Source organism: Rhinatrema bivittatum, chromosome 8 (genome assembly GCF_901001135.1).
Source record: "Rhinatrema bivittatum chromosome 8, aRhiBiv1.1, whole genome shotgun sequence".
Classification (NCBI taxonomy): Eukaryota; Metazoa; Chordata; class Amphibia; order Gymnophiona; family Rhinatrematidae; genus Rhinatrema; species Rhinatrema bivittatum.
Window position 1 is genome coordinate 69278942 of NC_042622.1, and position 24135 is coordinate 69303076.

The window sequence follows — 24135 nt, forward strand, 5'->3', positions numbered from 1 at the left end:
TTAAATTAGCTATCCTCCAGTCTTCAGGTACAATGGATGATTTTAATGATAGGTTACAAATTTTTACTAATAGGTCTGAAATTTCATTTTTTAGTTCCTTCAGAACTCTGGGGTGTATACCATCCGGTCCAGGTGATTTACTACTCTTCAGTTTGTCAATCAGGTCTACCATATCTTCTAGGTTCACCGTGATTTGATTCAGTCCATCGGAATCATTACCCATGAAAACCTTCTCCAGTACGGGTACCTCCCCAACATCCTCTTCAGTAAACACCGAAGCAAAGAAATCATTTAATCTTTCCGCGATGGCCTTATCTTCTCTAAGTGCCCCTTTAAACCCTCAATCATCTATCGGTCCAACTGACTCCCTTACAGGCTTTCTGTTTCGGATATATTTAAAAAAGTTTTTACTGTGAGTTTTTGCCTCTACGGCTAACTTCTTTTCAAATTCTCTCTTAGCCTGTCTTATCAATGTCTTCCATTTAACTTGCCAACGTTTTATGCATTATCCTATTTTCTTCTGTTGGATCCTTCCAGCTTTCAAAGGCCTATGCTGCTACCCAGTCTCCTTCACAGTTCGCTTCTAAGGAGGAATCCATGCTGCTAGGGAGATTCAAGTTATTGGAAGAGGAGAAGCACCAGCGAAGTTTGTACAACCTCTGTTTATACTGCGTACGCAAGGGTCATTAAGCTGCCTCTTATCCACAGAAGTTGGTAAACACCCATGCCTAGGGTTGATGGGAGGGGCAATCCTAGGCATTACTCACCCTCCTCCCCATGACAAATTGTTTGCTGGTTCAGTTGGGCTTCAGAAATAAAGAAACTCAGAAGCCTTTTTGGACATCCGTGCCACTGACAACTTCGTCAGTGAAGCCCTGGTGGGAAATTTTCATATACCTCTAGTATCATTAAAAAATTCTGTCTGCATTTTTTTCAGTCTGTAGAGGTGCAGGGGAGAGATATGATACAGACCTTCAGATGCCTGAAAGGTTTTAATGATGCACCAACTTCAAACCTTTTTCTTTGGAAAGGAAACAGTAGAACTAGGGGGTCACGAAATAAAACTCCGGGGGTGGCTCAGAACCAATGTCAGGAAATATTTCTCCACAGAAGGTTTGGTGGATGCTTGGAATGCCCTTCTGAAAGAGATAGTAAAGAAGAAAATAGTCAACAAATTCAAAGAGGCATGGGATAAACACTGTGGATCCCTAAGGTTGGGGAAAAAGGGGAACTGGAGTGGCAGATACTACCATATGAAGCTTGCTGGGCACACTGGATGGGCCTTCTAGTCCTTTTTCTGCTGTCATTATGTTTACTAAATTATATTATAGGACCGCTGACCTTTCAAGTGGGACTCTTGCATGAAAAAAGAATCTCCTTTTTTGTACTGTAGAAGGCAGTAAACCCTGTTTTACTCGGTTTACCCTGGTTACAGTGACACAGCTCAGTCGTGAATTGGCCAAATGGAGATATCCTCTACTGGGGCATCCATTGTTTTCAGAATAATCTGCCTCTTGTTTATTCTTCTATGCAACTCTTCTTTTTGTATCTCCAAGTTCTTCCAGGTTTGCCTGTGCCATACATACCTTTTGCAGAAGTCTTTAGCAAAAAACGGGCTAAGACTCTCCCACCCCATCGCCCATATGATTGTGCCATAGGCCTAATGCCTGGTAAAACACCTCCTTGGGGTAGAGTGTACTCATTATCCATCTCTGAGATGGAAGCTACCGGTATGTCAGGGAGAATCTCGAGAGAGGTTTCATCAGACTGTCCACTTTCCCTGTGGGGGCAGGATTCTTCTTCGTTGGTAAGAAAGATGATTCTTTGCGCCCATGTATCAGTTACCGATGTTTGAATGTGATCACAATAAAAAACAAATACCCATTGCTCTTGATATCTGAATTGTTTGACTGGCTTCAAGGTGCTTCATTTTTAACCAAATTGGATCTTTGGGCAGCATACAACCTCATATACATACAGGAAGGTGATGATCTACCGTCTTCCTCTGGGTACACTGTTATCTGGGAAATCAATCGATTCTCTAAAATGGCCTATTTTATTTCTCTTGTAAGCCTGCCTTCAGCCCTAAGCCTCTCTTGTCATTTTTTTCCAGCATATATTCCAGTTACATGGGCTTCCAGAACATTTTGTCAGCAACCGAGTTGTGAACTTCATGTTGAGATTTTGGCCTGCCTTCTGCAAGAAATTGGATGTGATATTAAACTTTTCTTATTAGCCTGTCACCCTCAATCTAATGGCCAAATGGAAAGGGTCAACCAGATCCTTGAGAATTTTCTTAGAGGCTATGTGTTGGTCAGGCAGGATGACTGGATGCAACTGCTCCCCTGGGCTGAGATTTGTTACGATAATTGAGTCAGTGAAACTGCTGGATCCTCTCTCTTTTACTTTGTATATGGCAGATGTCCTAAGGTATATTTACCTCTCCAGTTTTCCACAGAGACTCCAGCGGCAGATCTCCTCTCTTCCAGTTTGCAAGAAGTTGGGGAGATTACTCAAATGCTTAGGAGAGCAGCTGACTATTACAAAATGTGTGCTGACAGGAAGTGTAGACCTGCATTATAGTTTGCTCCAGGAAATAAGTTTTGGCTCAGCACCTGAAATATCTGACTCAAGATTCCCCCCTTCAAACTCGCTCCTAGATTTATCGGACCGTATCAGCTTATAAAACAAATTAACCCAGTGACCTTTGAAGTCAAGATTACCCCCTCTTTGTGTTCCTAACTCCTTCCAAGTCTCACAGCTTAGGGCATTGTTTTTTTAATAGATATTCCAAGAAAACCCCTCCTCCCACTACTATATCATTTGTCCCTGAAGCAGAATTTGAGATCAGTGACATCATTGACTCAATGGTGATGAGAAACCTTGAAAGGGTTATGGAAACTAGTGGAAAACCTCAACGCTCAAATACTGATTAAAAGATTTCATTGCCTTTTTCCCCTGGGGGGGTGTATTTTAATATGCCCCCAATCATGGGGCTCCACACCACTGCTGGCATTCTTATTTCAAGGTCCCAGGTCCTGCATTATATCTTGTGACTTGCTGAGGCCTCTCAGCATGGCTTCCGGCATCCTGCTTCTTAGCTGCATTCTGCTGCTCTGAGTAAGGGCCTGCAGTAACTCACCAACTTTATAGGGCACACGCCTAATATTTCCTGATGTGCAGACTGGTGACAGCACTGCTCTAATATAAAGAAGCTCAGTCTTCTGGGCAGGTGCCTGAGTAACACGTCCAGTTCCTTAGTTCCTGTGCATCTTGCTGTGCTTGTATCAGATTCCCTGATTAAGACCTGGCCTGGTTCCTAACAATGCATTTATCTGCCACCAGCCTTGATCCTTGCTTGTCATCTGCCTCTGAAGGACCTTGCCTGCTTGATCACATCTCTGCCTCACAATCGTGTATGGAGCCTTGCTTCTGTCAATAGGTGCTTTCAGGTTCCACTCACCCAAGCCCATGATAACAAAAATGAGAGGATGGAGAAACTTCCTTATGGAAAAAAGCTAAACAAATTAGGGCTCTTTATTTTGGAAAAGAGATGATAGAGGAGATTGAGATTTATGAAATCGTGAGTGGGGGGGAACAGTTATTAACCTTTCAAACAATACTAGGACTAGAGGACACTCCATAAAACTAACAACTGATAGATTTTAAAAAAATCATAAATATTTTTTCACTCAGTGTACAAACTATGAAATCTGATGCTAGAGGATGTGGTCAAGGCAACCAACATAGTGGGGCTCAAAAGAGAATTGGGCAAGTTCCTGAAAGAAAACCCCCATAAACAAATATTAGCCAGATGGACTTGAGTAGGTCAACTAGGGGATCTGCTGGATACTTGTGACCTGGTCTGCCTGACAGTGGGTCACAAGCCACAGTCCCTTGGATGTAGGCTCGATGGACCTTGGGCTGACCCAACGTGGCACTTCTTATGTAAAATGATCCCACATATACTCAATTTTGGTAACATGATACATCAATTTATATTCATTGAACTTAGATGGTGTTCATTGTCCTGTGAAAAGAATGAAACTATTTACTGTGTTCACAAGTTTTAAAAGCTCATATTGTATTTCTGTTTAGAAATGCTGAAGAAGGGGAACGTTTTAAATTGAAGTGAATGGGTGAGCCAATGTGGCTTCCTTTTTCAAAAGGCAGCAGAAATAGGTGTAATATCCGACCATCAAAGAATAATCAGTGTGGAAGGATAAACGTATTATAAATGTCCAAATGATTCATCAAGTGTTCATAACAACTTTTATTCAAAACAGTGGAAAGGGTGTCAGCATGTAGCCCAGAAGTGTTTATATGCAAATAAAGGTCCCCTGACACGGACTGTTTCGAAAGAACTGTGTCACGAGGGAACCCAGACTTAATAGAAGTGCTCTGGATATTGAGAGATTTGGAAAACACAATTTGCCCGTGTCAGCTGAACAATGGATGCCCAACAATGACAACCTGAACTTGTGTTTTCCAAATCTCTCAATATCCAGAGCATTTCTAATAGGTCTGGGTTCCCTCGTGACACAGTTCTTTCGAAACAGTCCGTGTCAGGGGACCTTTATTTGCATATAAACACTTCTGGGCTACATGCTGACACCCTTTCCACTGTTTTGAATAAAAGTTGTTATGAACTCTTGATGAATCATATGGACATTTATAATACATCTATCCTTCCACACTAATTGTTTGATTTTCCTTTTTCAGAAGACAAAGGCATGTACCAAAAATTTGCCCATGCCGGCTCAGTGACAGTGTAGGACCTGGGATCAATTCCTGGATCAGGTCTTGAGTTTCCTGGGGCAGTCAGTGCTGGGGATGCTGAAGAGTCAGGGTTCACAGCTCTTGGAAGGAAGGAATCCCAGTCATTGTACAGTGGTGACACCTAGTTGTAGGATTCTGGAGGGAGCTCTGGTGTGGCCCTCAGCTGAGGATTATCATTGTGATGTTTGGGTTGAATGAGTTGGAATGGTTTATAAGATAAGGGAAAAAATGAAATAGAAACCTGGTTTGTTGTACTAGAGAGGCAAATTGAGAACTCATTAGGGCAGTATCAAAAACTGTGCTAAAATCTAAGTAAATGACATCCAGCACATGCCCTTGATCTAAATCTCTGGTCTGACACAGTCTTGCTCTTATAAAATCATGCTGCCTTGGATCCTACAGCATGCTGGAATCTAGATACTTTACTATCATTTCCTTCAGTAGAGTCTCTCTTTCTTTTCATGGTATAAAGATAAGTCTAGCCAGTCTATAGTTTGTATCCTCATCTCTTTTATGGCATAACATTCTCCATTACCATGGGACCACTCCCCAGAACCTCTCTGAGCTCCCTTAATATCCTAGGATTTATCTCTCTGGCCCCATAGCTTGTTTACTTACGGGAGTTTTACACAAACCTTGTCTTCTGTAAATGGGATGATATGTAATTCCCTACCCTATGTACCTCTGTCATATGGTTTCAGGTTATAGCAACTGTAAAATTTCCAACCGTTAACATGATAAAATTTCAAGAGTGAATCTGAGAAACGAGACTGGAGGAACACAATAGTTCTACTTAGTATTTTATGTAGGAGACAAGAAAAGTGTGATCTTTGGAAGGATATCTGATTCTCCTTACATTGAAGAGCCCAAATATTCTAATTAAACCATTAATACCAGTAGTCAAATTTGTGGACAGCATCTTCAAAGAACAATCTGATGGTGCAAAGGATTAAAAGTTGTTGACTGACAGATGACAGTAGGTAATGGTAAAAGAAAGTCACTCTGAGGAGAGAAGAGTGATTTAGTGGAGTTTCTCAGTGATCAGTTCTATTCAGTATCTTTGTGAGCAAAATTGTAGCGAGTTTTTAAAAGGAAAGGTTTTTGTCTTCTTTTTGTAGATACAAACATTTGCAACAGAGTTGACACCTCAGAAGGAGATAATGAGACATAATCTAAGAAAATTTGAAGAGTGGTCAAAGTTTGGCAGCTAAGATTCATTGTGAAGACATGTAGAGTCATGTGTGTGGAGTGCAGAAATCCAAAGGAATGTATGTGATGGGGAGTGAGAAGCTGATGTGCATGGACCCGAAGAGAGACCCTGGGTGATTGTTTCTCTCCTTTCAGATCATCAGACACGATGCAATAAGGGCCAAAATGAAGCTAGATTGCATAGAGTGGCATAACCAGTAGGCAAAAGGAAGTGATAATACCCTTCAACCATAGGGATGTCCATTCACTTGAAACAGAATAGGAAATGTCAACAGTGTTTCAAATTACATTTTCAAAATGGAACAAAAGAAAAACCAATAAAATTTAGTAGTTCTTCTTTTGGTTTGTTTTGGGGGGAAAAACGCTCAGGAGGAAAAATTAACATTCACCATGGACCCAAGGTTGCCACAAAAGAAGCTGCTGGCTGGACCTTCCACCCCCCCCCCCCCCCCCCAAAACAAATGGTGCCAGGGCCCATCCAGCCACCATCCCAAAACATACTGGGTGCAGAACCACTGCGGTTCCCACTTACCTTATTTGTGGCAGGGGATGTCCTGAGCAGTAAAACGTACAGGAGGAATGTCCATTTGCCTCCTCCCTTTGGCTGTCCCTTTAAATAGCACTGGTGGCCCTGAGACCATTGCCAGTTTCTGGGCCATCCAGTACCATTTTTTATTGTATGGCCGTATAACAAATTGGCGCTGGTTAACCCTGAAACTGGCGTAATTTTCACATGACTATGACTCCAGTTTCAGGGCTGATCACCATTTTAATGGGTTGACCGAGTGACAAGATGTGAGTAGGCATTCCTCCTGCCTCTTTTATTAACCTGGACCCTCACAGATTGGATAAGTGGGAGATGGGGTGGTTTCTGACCACAGTACCTTTTTTGGAATAGGTGTCCTGGTGAGGGACTCTTCCCTCCCCCCCCCCCCCCCCCCCCCCCATTTTTTTCCTAATGTTTATTTTGATTTGGCAAAGGAATCAAAATGAAACAAACATTTAAATGAAATGATACTTGAAGGAAACACCCCAAAACAATAATTATTGGGGGGGATGCCTGCACACCCTTATTGTACAGGTTATTGACGAGGCCTCACTTGAAATACTGTGCTCAGTTCTGGAGGCCGTATCTCAAAAAGGGTAGAGAAAGGAAAGAAGTGGTCCAGAAAGAAGCAACAGAAATGGTGTGAGGTCTGCACTGGAAGATACATGAAATGAAACTTGAGGAACCTAAATATGTATACCTTAGAAAAGAGGAGAACTGGGTGAATATGATGCAGACTTTAAAAAAAAAAAAAAAAAGATTAATAATATAAAAGAGTTAATCTTGTTCCAGTGGAAAGAAAGATGTAGAACTAGGGGTCTTGATATGAATCTTCAAGTGGGTAGACTCAGGAATGACATCAGGAAATATTTTTTTCACAGAAAGGTGTGGTGGAAGCCTGGAATACTTGCCTGGAAGAGCTGGTGAAGACAACAGTAAATGAAACCAAAAGGGCATGGAACTAACACAGAGGATCCCTAGTGGCTAGGGGATGAAAACGAAGAATCGAGGTAACCTATGGTAACCTCTAGTATTATATTTCAACATGGAGGTAGCCTGCACAAAATGATGGTTATAACACTAAACATATGCTGGGCAGAATAGATGGACCATTTTGGTCTATATCTGTCTTCATTTACTATGTTACTTCTAGCTGATACCTGGTGAAATTGCTTTGAGGCCCCTATTTGCTCCCCTCTGACCTCCCTACTTCCCCAGCCTGAGTCCTGAATTCTCTTCCTCCCTTCCCCAGCCAACTGTATCCCCTGCCACAGCCCAACCCAAGCACTATCTTCACCCACTCTCTAGCATACCTTCATCTCCCCTCCCATCCTGGATATTTGCCACTCACTCTCAACCTGTCCCCTGCAGTCTCATCCCCCAACCCACTTTGATTTGACCTGATCCAAGCAATCTTGCTATTTTCCATTCTTACCCATCTGCATGTTTTTCTCCGGTTCGGTGGCCCTCTTTTCATTCTATCTGTCACTGTGGCTCCATTCAGTCCTAAAGCTCTCTGGTTTCCTATGACCCTGCTGACAGCCCCCATTTCTGCTGGTCTCACAGCAGACATGGGTGCGAACATCAAAACTTTTATGCACATGCATATGTGCATTATTTGGAATTTACGTGTATATATTATGAGCTATGCATCTAGCTCGGTGAGTTAATTTGTACCTGTAGCTTGGAACATATGTGCATAGCTCAGAGTTCATGCCTATGTTCTTCGGCGGATGATTGTGTGCGCATGTGCGCAGATCAAATGTATTCCCCACCGACTGTCAACAGACACTAGTCAGAGGGTTAAAGCATATTTTATTTATATGTCTCTGTGCCTGTCTCTATGTTTATTTTAGCATCCAAACATTCTACTCTTATAGAATTCTGTACAAAACATTTTAAAATTCTGCACACAATCATAAATTCTGCATATATTAGCAAAATAATATAATGTTCTCCATCAACAAGCAGGGTTAAATTAGCCATGACACGTGGGTGACATAATCTGACAGATATGAACTCGTATCTCTTAATCATAGAGCTTTTGCTACACTGAGCATGTGCAGGAGTTCCTACGAAGGCATTTCCTTGTGAGCCCTCCTTGTCTTTTTTTTTTTTTTTGTCTTAAGCTTCACCATTGAAGGTGTACCTTATCTCTTTATTGTTTTTTATTAGTGATCTCTCTTGATGTTTTTCAGTTTTATCAACTTTTTCTAATTGTGCTGCCTTGACAGTCCCCCAAACAGCACTTTTCAATGCTATTTAAAAAAAATAATAATAAAGTTCTTCACAGAACATCAGCGGCTTAAAGGATTGTGTGTGTAGTAAAAAAGGTATCCATCACCATTGGCCATGACATTTGGTTGGGATCAAGCCATTGGTACCGATGACAATCTGTTATCACTGAGGCCAGATGTCCCCATGAACTCAGAAATGCAAAGCCTTGAAAATGGAGGAACTGCATAAGTCTCTTAAAACCACAGCCATTCTTCCTTCTGAGGTGGTGCCTCTTCTAGTTCCCCAGGTGTTGAGTTGAGCAGGAATGCCTCGAGTTGACCCTGCCCCCTCTGTGAAACAGGCCTGATCTCATTGGGATCGCGTGAGCAGTGAAAGCTCTGTTTTCAGGTGTCCGCGAGGCTTGCAGCAGAGTAAGGTTTGTCACTCCTTGGAGCCAGTAGTGCCATTGGCGCTGATAATGCAGTACCAAGCCTCGGCACTATCAATGCATTGAGCCATCAATGCATCAAGCCTCGATCCCGTACGATGCTTCTCTCCTCAGCACTGTCATCACATTGGACTCTTGATCCCTCGATGCTGTCCATGCACTATGCCTCAATGCTGTCAATACAACTATTCCTAAAATCACCAGTCTATTCGGCACATTCAGGGAGGATGAGGAGGTTTGGAGGGAGACATGTTATGCTTTCCTTCTCCTATCTCAAGGGCTATTTCTCCATCGAGGCTTCTGGAGCTTGGCTTTTGTCTAGAGACACCAGAACCTATCTGATTGGTGGTGCCCTTAATCTCCAACTACCCCCTCCCCCCTAGGACAAATATTGCATAATCCAGAGGGTCTTCAATAATCTTGATTTGTGAAGAGGATGTTCCATCTTGGGAGCCTGACCAGAGATACGGCAGCTCTAGGATAAAGCGGCAGAGTTGGTAAAGGAAAAGGAGGACACTCTTCAACCTCTCCTCTCCAGATTATTTGATTTGCTTCCTCAAGGAGGCATCCCTTTTGCCCCCGAGCTCAGGGATATTCCATCTGAAATCCCATGATGGGGTTCAAGTCCTTGCCTCTCTCTCGCAGTGGAATCTAGCTAATCCCTTCTAAGGCGACTAAGGACTTCACCTTGGTTGCCTAATCATAATTGATGTAACATGCTGCTTCCCAGTATGGCTCCCAGTGTCCTCTTCTGCTGCATTCTGCTGTCTCCAAATAAGGGCCTGTAGCAACTCAGCTTTATAGGGCCAGGTCCCAGGATTTCCTGTGGTGTGGACTGATGACATCAGTACTACCTTAACATAAAAGGAAGTGCACTTCTCTGGGAAGATACCTGAGCAACAGATTCTGATTCTGCGTTCTTCTGCATCTGGCTGTTCCTGATTCTCTCTTCTGATTGAGATATGGCCTGGTTTCTGACCTTGCTTCTGTTTTGCTGCCTGCCCTGATCCTTGCTTGTCTCCTGTTTCTGAATGGACTACGCTTGCCTCAATCTTGCCTGCCTGACCACATCTCTGCTTCATGATTCTATACCGTGCCTTAGCCCTGTCAGTTGGCAGTCCCAGAGTCCACTCTTTCAAATCTGTGACAATTGAGGTCATGGATCAGTGTTCCTTCTTCCCTCAGATCAGAGGAATCCCTTTCGACCATCCTACCTGAGACTCTGGAACACTCTTAACCACCTGAGGACCTCTTGGGTAAGGCTTTGGGAGTGAATTTTCATAAGGACAGAGATCCTTGTGCAGAAGTCCTTGGCCTTCTCCAGATGTTAGATACTCCAGTATATTCCATCCTGCAAGAGTTAAAGAAAAGAATGTGGTAAAATCCCATATCCTGTGCTCCAGAAGCCAGGAAAGTAGATCTAAGGTATAGAGTCCAAAAAATCCCAGGGTTTGGCATAGTGCAGCTGCCCCATTATTTGATCATTCTGCAGTCATTGCTAAAGCAGACAAAGAAAATGAGTATATTCTCCAGCGCACCATCAGGAAAAGATCTCAGGCTGCTAGACAACTGGAGAAGGACCATCTCTACACAACAAGAAACTGGAGGGAAGTGGAATAGATGAAAATCCTTTTACAGTAGAAAATGTGTGGGAAGAGCTAAAGAACCTGAAAGTGGACAAAGCCATGGGGCCTGATGGGATTCATCCAAGGATATTGAGGGAGCTCAGAGATGTTCTGGCGGGTCCACTGTGGTTGACCTGTTCAATAGATCCCTAGAAACGGGAGTGGTGCCGAGGAGACTGGAGAAGAGCGGTGGTGGTCCCGCTTCACAAGAGTGGGAACAGGGAGGAGGCTGGCAACTACAGGGCCGGTTAGCCTCACTTCGGTGGTGGGAAAAGTAATGGAGTCTCTGCTGAAAGAGAGAATAGTGAACTATCTACAGTCCGGAGAATTGATGGACCAGAGGCAACATGGATTCACCAGGGAAGATCCTGTCAGACAAATCTGATTGACTTTTTGACTGGGTAAACCAAGGAATTGGACCAAGGAAGAGCGCTCGATGTCATATACTGGATTTCAGCAAAGCTTTTGATACGGTTCCGCACAGGAGACTGGTGAATAAAACGAGAAGCTTGGGAGTGAGTGACAAGGTTGGTGACCTGGATTGCAAATTGGTTGACGGACAGAAGACAATGTGTGATGGTAAACGGAACCTTCTCTGAAGAGAGAGCGATTTTTAAGTGGTTTGTACCGCAAGGATCGGTGTTGGGACCGGTCCTGTTCAATATCTTTGTGAGCGACATTGCGGACGGGATAGAAGGTAAGGTTTGTCTTTTTTGCGGATGACACTAAGATCTGCAACAGAGTGGGACACGCCGGAAGGAGTGGAGAGAATGAGACGGGATCTAAGGAAACTGGAAGAGTGGTCGAAGATATGGCAGCTGAGATTCAATGCCAAGAAGTGCAAAGTCATGCATATGGGGAGCGGAAATCCGAATGAACTGTATTCGATGGGGGGGGGAAAGGCTGACGTGCACGGAGCAGGAGAGGGACCTTGGGGTGATAGTGTCTAATGATATGAAGTCTGCGAAACAATGCGACAAGGCGATAGCAAAAGCCAGAAGAATGCTGGGCTGCATAGAGAGAGGAATATCGAGTAAGAAAAGGGAAGTGATATTCCCTTGTACAGGTCCTTGGTGAGGCCTCACCTGGAGTACTGTGTTCAGTTCTGGAGACCGTATCTACAAAAAGACAAAGACAAGATGGAAGCGGTACAGAGAAGGGCGACCAGGAAGGTGGAGGATCTTCATCGCATGACGTACGAGGAGAGATTGAAGAATCTAAATATGTACACCCTGGAGGAAAGGAGGAGCAGAGGTGATATGATACAGACTTTCAGATACTTGAAAGGTTTTTAATGATCCAAAGGCAACGACAAACCTTTACCATAAGAAAAAAATCAGCAGAACCAGGGGTCACGATTTGAAGCTCCAGGGAGGAAGATTCAGAACCAATGTCAGGAAGTATTTCTTCACGGAGAGGGTGGTGGATGCCTGGAATGCCCTTCCGGAGGAAGTGGTGAAGACCAGAACTGTGAAGGACTTCAAAGGGGCGTGGGATAAACACTGTGGATCCATAAAGTCAAGAGGCCGCCAATGAAGAGTAGGTGACTCGCCAGAATGATGGCTACTGCCTGGAGACAATACCCTTATTCAATAAACATACACATGGTTACTGTGACTCCAACAATCACTCTAAGCTTCAACAGCAAGAGGAAATGTGGGAAAAAGGATTTGCACTCACAAGACGGGAGTAGCTGGCTTTGTTACGGCGGTTACTACCCCAACCAAATATCCAAATTACTACTTCCACCTTCCTCTATCCTGATGCCTTTCAACTAGCTTGATCACTACATTCTTATACTTCACTTTCAATGCATATCCAGCATAGTTCTCTGCTTCAACAGCAGGGGAAAAGAAAAAACTGTTACTTCACACATCCAGCAGAGCTCTCTGCTTAAATGGCAGGGAGAAGAAAAAAGGGATTGCACTCACAAAGCGGGGAGTAGCTGGCTTGTTAGGCGGTTACTACCCCAACCAATGTACCTGATACTTCACTCATCGACGCATATCAGCATGGCTCTCTGCTTCAACGGCATGGGAGAAAAGACTGATACATCACGAATTTCCAGCATAGCTCTCTGCTTTCAACGGCAGGGGAAAAGAAAAACTGATACTTCACGCATATCCAGCATAACTTCAACGGCAGGGGAGAAGAAAAAAGGAATTCACACTCACAAAGCGGGGAGTAGCTGGCTTGTTACGGCGGTTACTACCCCAAACCAAATGTGCCTGATACTTCACTTTCGATGCATATCCAGCATAGCTCTCTGCTTCAACGGCAGGGGAGAAGAAAAAAACTGATACCACACGCATATCCAGCATAGCTCCCTGCTTCAACGGCAGGGGAGAAGATAAACAACCAATAAGGGCTGTATAACATAATCTGGGTAAAAACAAATAAGCATGGGTGTAGCTTGCTTATTGCGGCGGTTACTACCCCTACTACCTCTAACTAATCAAGCTAGATATTTCACTTGGATGCAAGCTCCATCACCGCTCTCTACATTAATGGCGGGGGGTGGAAGGGAATTAGAACCAAGAGCTAGAGAAACAGATAAGTATGGGAGAAGAAATGAGGGAAGCTTGCTGGGCAGACTGGATGGGCCATTTGGTCTTCTTCTGCCGTCATTTCTATGTTTCTATGTTTCTATGTAACTGTGTGGGGAAAAAGGTGCTCAGAGCTCAATGCTTGCATTTTAGCACACCAGTTCTATATGGTGTGTGGTACTAATACGACTGCATTCAGAAACTGAAGCCACTGCTAGGGCAAGTTGATTGGGGCCGCACTGCTTATCTGCAACTGCTCCTGGATGCAGAAGAGTGCATATACCATTTCTTTCGATCAGCATATGAACTGTTTGACATGACCTGCTTGTCATCTGCATCTATTGGAGCATTTTGCATGGTGTGGCTATGGACCAACAGTTTGTGCGACGATGTCCATGAGAAGTTGGCGGATGTTCTCTGCACAGGGTATTATTTAGTTTACTTAATCGCCTGTCTAATTAAAAAATCAAAGCGATGTGCAATAATTATAAAATCCAATGATAGAATTCAAATATAATATTTAAGAGAAATTACTAGTAAAACAAATATAATAACAATAAATAACATGATTAAAAATACAACAGCTTATAACAACTAAAACAATATAAATTATGAGCTGAATATTTATGAATAACCAGACTTTGATGTGTTTCCTAAATTTAAAATATTCTTTCTCAGTGCAAATGCCTAATGGTAAAGCATTCCAAAGAAGAGGTGCCTGTTAGGAAAAACTTGTCTTGCGGGTTCCTTCTAATCTAATCTCCTTAGGGAAAAGGAGTCTTAAGTCTTGTTGTGAAGAATGTAATGTACAAATACATAAATTTTGAGCAAGAAGGGTTTGTAAGATAGGAAGGAGATCCCCGATGTAGAGCCTTGAACGTAAAGCATAAGATCTTAAATCTTATTCTGCACATAACTGGAAGCCTGTAGAATCCTGTAATAAAAGTTACATGGAAAAATCAATTTAGTGGCAGTGTTAAAGGACTCGTATCCTTCGCAAAGCCCTGATGATAAATGTTGCATTAATCTAAATGGCATTTGATTAGCCCATATGTTAATATTTTCAGGTCTTGAAGTTCAAGGAATGGTTATACTCATGGAATGAGATGCAGAAAATAAAAAATTGATGAACTACACTTAAAATCTGGTAAAAGTAAGAACTGAATCAATTTTATGTTTCATCTTTGTTTCTATTACCTGCTATTACATTGAATAAAAAGCATCTCCTTCAGGTACTACGTTTCTTAAGAACCTTGAACGCAAATAACACTTGAACAGTATTAATTTCTTCCCCACTTGGAACTCCCCAACTCCAGCCTAAATAAATTGAAACAAAAAATTACATAACCGATGAGAGTGCAGGTATATTTCTGCAATCCAGTGCACTAACCAGAAAAAATGGTTCATGGCCCACTATTAAAGATTAGGCTTCTCGCTCTAGGGGCTAGTGATTGAATATATGCCCCCAAGTTGCCAAAAATAAAGTCCAGTGCTTGAAGGCATACTTAGATCCATATGTTCCATATGCATCATTTCATGTAGAAATTCCGCCACTGCCAAAAGGAAGGCGCCTTTTCACTCCTCCAGTTTAACAAAATGGTTTTCTTGCTAGTACAACATGCTTTCTTTACAGTAGATCACCCTGTGTCTTGAAGAACAAAGGAGGAAATTGTCCAAATAATAAGGCTTCAGGGGAGAGTAGAATTACATATCCTACAGTCTTTGACAAGTCCAAAAAATATGTGAGAAAGTATCAACTTCTGAGCCACACTGTATACAAACATCAGAAGCAGAGAAACCCACTTTAAACGCCTGGGCACATGAGATATATGCCCTGTGCAAAAATTTAAAGTGGAGTTCTCTAATATACATATTGGATGAGAGCTCTTTTATGAACTTAAAACTAGCTGACCGTGTTCTTTCTGAAAAAGCTAAGTTACCTTCTGTTTTCCAAAGATTAAGTAAAGATTCAAAGTGCGGTTGCAAGGCTTGCTTAAATAGCCCCTTATGTAATATAGACAAGCACAACTTCTTTGTTACATCAGGTCTGAACAATTCTTTCAATGAATCCAGAAAAGCAGAGTCCAGATCACTTGCAGGCAGAGAGGCGAGATAAGTTATTTTTCTTATGTGTAATTGAAGCATTATCAGTAAGACCATATTGCTGTTTCAATTCTAGAAACAACAGCATCTTGTCCTCCCCACCTATAACATGCTGTACCTGGGTTATACCTTTCTCTTATCTTTGAAAATCTAATGTTGCGCTACAGGCTAAAAATCTGGATTTCCTTGAATCGACAAAAATTGAGAACAGAAGGGTGACTTGTGAAATAGAGTTGATAACTTGACCCAAGCCCATTTCAAAGGTGACAACATAACATTATTAGACCACCTGCTTGGCAATTTAGTGAGCATGAAGTGCATACATTATATTAAAAAGATATAGCTCCGCCCTTTCCCCCGTTAAAGTCACATAAAATGACTTACCATATAACCAGTCTTGTATGGTACACAACAAACAACCCAGGACTCCTTCAGACATTTCAGTGGGACACGTGCCTTCCTCCCTTTCCAAAAGAAAGAAATCAATAAGGTGTCCATCAATTTGAGATCTTTTTGTAATAGACGAACAGGAAGATGTTGCACAACATAAAGACATTTACAAAAAATCACCATCTTAAAAAGATTAATTTTTCCTCCCAAGGATAAGGGTAAACGAAACCATGAGTGTAGCTTCCGCTTGGAGTATCTAAAAGTAGTGATATATTAATTTTATTTAAATCATCCAGATTTTGTTAGAAATCAAAATTCCAAAATATCTAATCAGGCCAGCACCCACTTTAATGGAAATCTGCCTGGCCACTGTTCACGAAGAGAGTGTAAAGAGGCCAGAGCCTTGGATTTATCCACATTTAGTTTCAGGCCCGAAAATTCCCCAAACCTTTGAAAAGCTTGCAGCAGCGCCTGCAGTTAAGTCACATGGTTGGTCAAAAACACCAAGATGACATTGATGAACGCCATGTATTTGAAAACATGTGTGACCATCTGCATCCCTGCAATCTCTTTAGTCAGCTGAATGAAACACAAAAGTGGTTTAAATGATAACACAAAAAGCACCGGAGAAAGCAGGCATCCTTGCTGAGTGCCTCTCTTTATCGGAAAAGGATTAGAACACCCCCCATTTGCAATTATGAATGCCTCAGGCTTATATAATACCTTAACTACCTGTTGAAATCTTCCCTTTAAACCCATGTGAGACGAGGTCAAACAAATATGGCCACTCTACCCTGTCAAACACCTTTTTGGAATCAAAACTGACCACCAGAAAAGGAATGTGATGTTGCTTCCCCAGGGTCATTGCAGATAGTAAAAGGCATATATTAGGATAATATATGCCTTTAGCACATAACGCTGCCTAATGAAGCCCACTTGTCCAGTATCAATCAATTTGGGTAATATTAGAGACAACCTATCTGCCATAATCTTGGCCAAAAGCTTTTGCGATAAGATGCAGGTTCGACAGGGTCCTTGCCCACTTTGGGTATTAGTTATTTTCGCTAAATTGGCATTGTTTGGGTGCTCTCCCTTTTCTATCAAAGTCTGATAGACCACCTGCAAAGGATCTGCAATCTGGTCTAATAGAATCTTGAAAAATTTGGCGCTGTACCCATCTGGGCCCAGCGCCTTCATGCTCCTCGCACTTTGAATGCCCCCTCCTGTAGCTCCATCAAACTTAATGGCCTGTTCAGCCATTCCAAGTGGTCCTCTGAGAATTTAGGTATGTTGACCTGCTCCAGGAATTGTCTACAAAGACTTTATTGCCCCTCTCTGAATTGTACACATTTTTATAAAACTCCTCAAAAGTTTTCAATATGTCCTGCTTAGAGTTCACCAAAACCCCTCTCTTTGCTTTAAGAGCTGATATATGTTTGGGCCCAGAACTCAGTTTAATAAGATTAGACATCATTTTACCTGCTTTGTTGCTATATTGGTATAGTTTAAACTTATAATAAGCTACTGATTTCTTAGAATATTGATATATCAAAGAATTTAGTGCAATACAAACAGCCAAATATGCTTCCCTGTTATCTTTGGAATTATATGTGATCAAATTTTTTTTAGCCTTTTGCAGCTGCTTTTCCAGTTGAATGAGTTATGTATCAGTATCTTTCCTACAATGTACAACGTAAGATACGATGTTACCTCTGAGTACTGCTTTGGCCAAATACCAAAATAATATGGGATCATTTCTATGGCACCTGTTGTGACTCTCAAATTCACTCCATCTTGTTTTGAGGTATTCCTGAAAATGTGGATCCCTTGCCAAAAAAAATGAAAGCGCCAATGCTGATTAAACACTATTTCCACCCCCACTCCCCCCAAATCACAGATTTAACCAAATCTGGGCATGATCTGACACTGCAATAGCGTCTATGCCCATATCTATTACTTGAGAAAACTTATTTTGGGAGACCAAAATGTAGTCTATTCTAGTGTGTGAGGAGTGAGCTCTTGACAAATATGTGAAATCCTTCTCTAAAGGATGTAGGAGTCACCATACATCAACCACCCCTAAACCCTCCTCCAAAAAACAAATTTCTTTGCCTCTTAAACCTCCTTTCCATGCGCGGGAAAAAATTATCTAAGGTGGGATCACGAACCAGATTACATACACCCCTACCACTAATCCATTTTCCACATATGGCAGCAAAGATCTGTGTAGGGCAGTAAAAAAACCATGATCATAACGGTTAGATGCATAAATCTTACAAAGAACCAAAAGCTTATGATACAATTCAGCAACCAAAATTACCTAATGACCATGCAGATCTTTAATTTCTTGGTGCACAATCAATGGCAAATTTTTATGCAGTAAAATAGCTACCCCCTGCTGTTGTAATTCCCAAGGGGGCCTTGTCTGTTATGGAATCCACAGAGGCATATCTAATATCCCCCATGCACCATCTTTTTCATTTTTGGTGCTCCCTATCATTGATGTATGTTTCCTGTAAGAGTACCACATCAGCTGCCTTCTTTTTAAGGGTTGTGAGAATTTTGGTACATTTGGTGAGTTAATACCACAAACATTCCAGGAATGTAGTTTCAAATCAGCACTGAACATATCTTAACTCCTAGGAATACTCATAATTGAGAAAAATGACTTTCTTGACATGTGAGCCCTCTCAACAGAGGCCCATAGTCTGATAAATAGCAACTGCACTCTCATCTTAATAAATTTGTAGCATCCTAAGAAAACCTTAACCCATATATCTTTACCTATAAGACAAACAAAATTATCCCCCCTACCCCACTTCCTCTTCTTCCATCTTATCCACCACATCTACTTGAGACCACATTATACACTAAGACTCTCACTCCTTCCTACCCTCTGTCTCCAGTCAACCACCACAAGACTCACATTACCATTTACCCATACCCTAATGAAGCTTCGTCTTTTAAACTTCTAGACCTGCAGACACCTCCCTACTAACCAGCTGAAAGCAGTATAAACATCCAAATAGAGTGGAGAGGTAGAGAATTTGAGCCTCAAAAAAGGGGCTCAGCCAGTAACAAAAAGAAAACAGTTCATTAGAAAACAGTCTCCAGTTCCAAACCATGAGACCCCAACTAAAAACTGCTGTGACAAATATGATCCACTTGACTGCTTAGCACAGTAGGAACAGTATAGTTAATACCAGATAGGCAGAGTCTATAGCTGCAGAGCCAATCCTCTAGTGAAAGGCAATCTTTAGCAAACGATGAAAGTCAACTATAAGAAAGAGAGAGAAAAAAAATTGCTGATGAGCCAGGGAGGACCATAGAACGACAATCTGGCATGCTGCAAATTATTTCGACTCCAGCTCTTCCACGAGCTTCTTTGCATCCACCTCTGAGGTAAACCAGCTAATCCCACTAGAATGCTGCACTCTCAACTTGGCTGGATAAAGTAATGCTGATCGAACTCCCATTGAAAAACGTTTAGATTTGAGAGGAGCAAATTCATGGAAGGTGGTAGAGAGATTCGCAGAGTAATCCTGGAAAGCTAGGATTTTCTTCCCTTCAAAGACTAATTGTTTACCTCCTCGTAGAACTTGCATTACAGTGACTTTGTGGGTGAAGTCCAGGATGCACGCAATGACCAGCTGTGGCCTGTTGCTGGGGATGCTGTGGAAGCTGTGTCACAGCCTCTAGAGGGAAGGTTTCTCTCCTAGTGCTCAGTGATGATACCTACTAGCTGGAACCAGGTTGCACACGCACTAGGTTCTAAAGCAGTGGTTCTCAACCTTTCTAATGCCGTGACCCCGAAATACAGTTCCTCATGTTGCGGCGAGGGTGGGGCTTTGGTCATATGGGGGTTGGATTTTAGTGCATACTTATTTATTATGACATTTATAAACCGAACCACCATTCCTCATAAAACAATAAAATTAAGAAACATAAAGCATCAGTTATAATAGTAAAACCATACTAATAAAAGAATATTTTAAAATTACTGATAAATAGAATTTCTATTAATTAAAATCATATACATTTTTATAATTTCCCAAACACCAATAATATTTCAAAACAGCACATATATCAAATAACACACAATAATTAAAACTAATAAGGATTTTAAAAAGCCCCTGCTGTCCATACATGGGAGCTCTTGATTTCCAGTCACCCTGATATTGTCGAGGATTAGGAGGTTATCCTCTCTCTCTCACACATACACTCACATGTCCATTCTCTCTCACACATACACTGTCACATACTTACACATTCATGCTCTTATACCCACCATAACCTCTCACTCTCACAGACACTGATACACTCTCAGGGTGTAAGACACTCTCTTCCCCCCCCCCCCCCCCCCCCCCACTCACACACACACACTCTTACTCCCCTGGATTTTCTCATACACACTCATGTTCTCACTCTTACTGGCTCCCTCACAACCTCAGAGCCTCTCAGATAAAACTCTATGCAGCAGAAATAATGCTGAATGTTGAGAATTGTGTTATGCAGACTAATCTGGAAAATGCACTAATTTCTACATGAGTCATAATGAATCAGTCCTCAGCTGCAGGCATCAATTGATTATCCTGGCTCCCTTTATGTTTGCCAAATACAGTTCATGTGTAACAGCAATCCTAATTCTCCACCAGATCAAGCTGATTTCACATCCCACTTCATACTTTGTCACCTCCAGCTGAGTCAAACAATTAATCTAATTACTGCCACTGCTGCCACGTGGCTATTGGGGAGGCACTGATTGCTGCTATTGGCACTGAAGCCCATTCTGCTGCCTCCTCTGTGCAGGCCCCGTGGGTTTCCACTTCCTCCATGTTGATCTCGTACATTGTGAGATCCGCCATAGAGAAAGTGCTACTCTTGCACATTCCCAAAGATTACATGTACCAATCAGTAAAAAGTAATTTATTTTTTTTTACATCTGCTTCCCTTTATTTTTTTGCCATTTCCTTTTATATTGCCTTTTTTTCTGTTTCTTTTCTCTCCACCTGTCTTCTTCCCTCAAACACACAGTCAGGTTCTCATTCTCACATGCATTTCTCTCACACACAAACACAGGATCTCACTGTCACATGCTCTTTCTGTCATGCAATCATTCATACACACAGTCTCTCACTGGCACAGGCTGTCTGAGGCTCTCTCACACCCCCACATGCTGCCTTGCTCAAGCACAGGCTCTCACTGTCACATGCTGTCTCTTTCACACACACAGAGGCTCTCACATGCTGTCTCTGCAAACACACACAGTCTCTCAATTCACTCTCACACACAATCTCTCAACTCATCTCATACTCGCACACACCTCTCTCTCACCTCTGGGCCTCTTCTTTACGGGTTGCCACAGGATGGGCTCTGCAGCGGCCCTAGTCTTCCCGCCCCGCTGCTCCTCTTCTGCACGTGGCTGACGCGCCTCCTCCTTCCTGCCCGTGCGGCTCCGGCAACATTTGTCTTCCGGGGCAGGGCGGGCAGGAAGTACCGTATTTTTCGCTCCATAAGACGCACCTGACCATAAGACGCACCTAGGATTCAGAGGGGGACAATTTAAAAAAAAAATAAAATTTGTGCTAAACCGGCTCTGCGTCTGGGCGTCTTATGGAGCAAATTAGGGGAGTGCATAGCTTTTTTTTTTCTCCCCATTTTGTTTTCGGGTCTGGGGAGGGCCATTTCGGTCCACTCCCCAGATCAGAAAACTTTTTTCTCTGGGAATCCCTCCCCCCCCAAAAAAAAACCCCATCCCACACTTTAAATTAACAACCCCCACCCTCCTGACTCCCCCAAGACCTGCCGACTTAATTTACCACAACCCCCCACCCTCCTGACCCCCCCCAAAGACCTGCCGACTTAATTTACCGCACCCCCCCACCCTCCTGACCCCCCCCAAGACCTGCCAAACGTCCCTGGTGGTCCAGCGGGGGTCCAGGAGCGGTCCGGGAACGATCTCCTGGGCATGGGCCGTCGGCTGCCAGTAATCAAAATGGCGCCGACGGCCCTTTGCCCTCACTATGTCACTGAGACCGACCAATAGCAGCGGTCGGTCCCAGTGACATAGTGAGGGCAAAGGGCCGTCGGCGCCATTTTGATTACTGGCAGCCGACGGCCCACACCCAGGAGATCGTTCCCGGACCGCTCCTGGACCCCCAGGGACGTTTGTCAGGTCTTGGGGGGGGGGGGGGGTTGCGGTAAATTAAGTCGGCAGGTCTTGGGGGGGTCAGGAGGGTGGGGGGTTGCGGTAAATTAAGTCGGCAGGTCTTGGGGGAGTCAGCAGGGGGGGGGGTTGTTAGATTTTTGTTTGCTTTTTTTTTTTTTATATTCGCTCCATAAGACGCACATACATTTTCCCCCCACTTTTGGGGAAAAAAAGTGCGTCTTATGGAGCGAAAAATACGGTAAGTAGGAGGAGCACCGCGACGTGCTCCCTTTTGGGGTTGGAGGAGGCAGGTCTCCAGCTTCGCCTCGCCTCCCCGCAGCAGCCACGGCGCCGCAGACCGGCAAAAAACCCCAACGGCCCGATACTGGTCTGCGGACCGGGCTGTTGGGGTCGGTCCGCAGACCAGTTTTGGTCGAACGACCTGTGTTTTGGTCGAACGACCAAAACACAGGCGACCCCTGTGTTTTGGTCGTTCGACCCCCACCGGGGTCGCGACCCACAGGTTGAGAACCGCTGTTCTAAAGGGAGCTGGAATGTGGCCCTTGGCCCAAGAACGGTCATCGGAGCCATCTTTAGGCTGGATTAAGGTTTGACGCAGTAATGAAATGTGGTACTTTTCATAGGCCTTAGGCTCATAGACAACCTGCCACCGGTGTGGTTTACCAGAAATTAGGCCTATAAATGGTCCTAGTAGCTTTCCCTGAGAGGGGGGGAGGGGGATGTCTCCAAATAAGTTAATTTTTTTCCTTGTTACAGTCGAGAGCTGTTGTAGGAAAGGGATGAGGCTCATTCATTTAACTTTATCAAAAAGGACCACAATACCAGTAGAAGGGGGTTCAGCACTGAAGGATCCACAGGATCATACGCTGGATAATTCTGTGAAAATATACTTTGTCCTGGCTAGCCAAGCCCTGTAAAAAGCAAGTTGTGAGGGCTTTGTGACAAGGGCAATGACTTGCTAGTTAGAGCAGGGGCAAGCAAAACATGAACTGATGGGCCTGGACCAATCACTCCTGGAATCAGAGGCAGTCTTTTTGGCTGACACCTTATGACCTCATAAGAATCTCTTCCAAACAGGTGGCCACATCAAGTGATTGCTATGGCTGAGTGGTCAGCAGATGCAGTTTCCAAGGCAAAATTAATTAGGCTACCCTTTAAAGGAAACCTGTTATTTGGAGAAGGTTTAGCCAAAATAAGAGTTTGGAGAATCAAAGCCACAGCCAGAAGACAGGCAGCCAAAAACCTTGACTGGGTGAGGCTAGACGACATAGACTGGGAAGAGCAGGATTCTAGAAAGCTAAAACTTCTGGGAGGTCACAGCCCTTTCAAGGCAGTAGACAAGGAAGCTAGGAGAGTCAGTTCAGAGAGGTGTCCTCAGTAAAAAGGACCCTTTGACAATTCCGAAGACCACTCTTCGATCTCACCGGTGGGAGGCTGCCTGCAAAAGTTCTACAAGGAGGGAACCCATATTACAGGTGACAGATGCGTACTAGAGGAAGTTTGCCAGGGTTAGGCATAGGAGCTTGAAGGCTCCAATCCGTCTCATATCTGATCCTAAAGATTTTAAAAAAAGTGCTGAAAACCCATTTATTCAAATGCACCTTTCCAGATTAACTATCTCACTCTCATCTATACAGATTTGACATTACCACTTTCTCTAGCTTCCCTCCTCACTGCCTCTCCCCTGTCTCCTCTTTTTGTCTTGCTCTTTTATTATTTGTGATTATCTTATCTTTATCTTGCCTTATTTTGTCTACTCGTTTTTTGTTTTATTATTTTAAGTTTTGTTTTAATTTTGTTTTTTCATTTGTTAGTTTAATTATTTATTTTTATCTCTATGCGTGTTGTTGTTGGAAACCGCCCCGAGCTTTGGAGGGTGCGGCATACAAGTATTTTAAATAAATAAATAAAGCATCACTTAAACTGTCATATTGAACAAATCGTGATGTACTATTTAGTGGTAACTTTCAAAGTGACACGCATGTGCACATGGACGCACTGATTTTATAACATGCACGCATTTATGCGTGCATGTTATAAAATTGGCTACCCGTGCGTACATGAACGTGAGATTTTATATTCACGCATGAATGCTGTCTCGA

The 24135-nt window shown here is 43.0% G+C and overlaps 1 protein-coding gene across 4 annotated transcripts in view; it reads left to right on the plus strand.

The window, feature by feature from the left end:
- CHD6 (chromodomain helicase DNA binding protein 6) overlaps nucleotides 1–24135 on the plus strand; it is a 586770-nt gene that overhangs the window by 21610 nt on the left and 541025 nt on the right. For 2 of the 4 annotated variants that reach the window (XM_029614844.1, XM_029614847.1), the window contains exon 2: nucleotides 7417–7545. The exons of 1 other annotated variant lie outside the window; for it this stretch is intronic. The gene's annotated coding sequence lies outside the window, so the exon portion shown is untranslated. Of the gene's footprint in view, nucleotides 1–7416; nucleotides 7546–14438; nucleotides 14525–24135 lie in introns of all 4 variants that reach the window. One more of the 4 variants, XM_029614845.1, reaches the window with a different exon arrangement.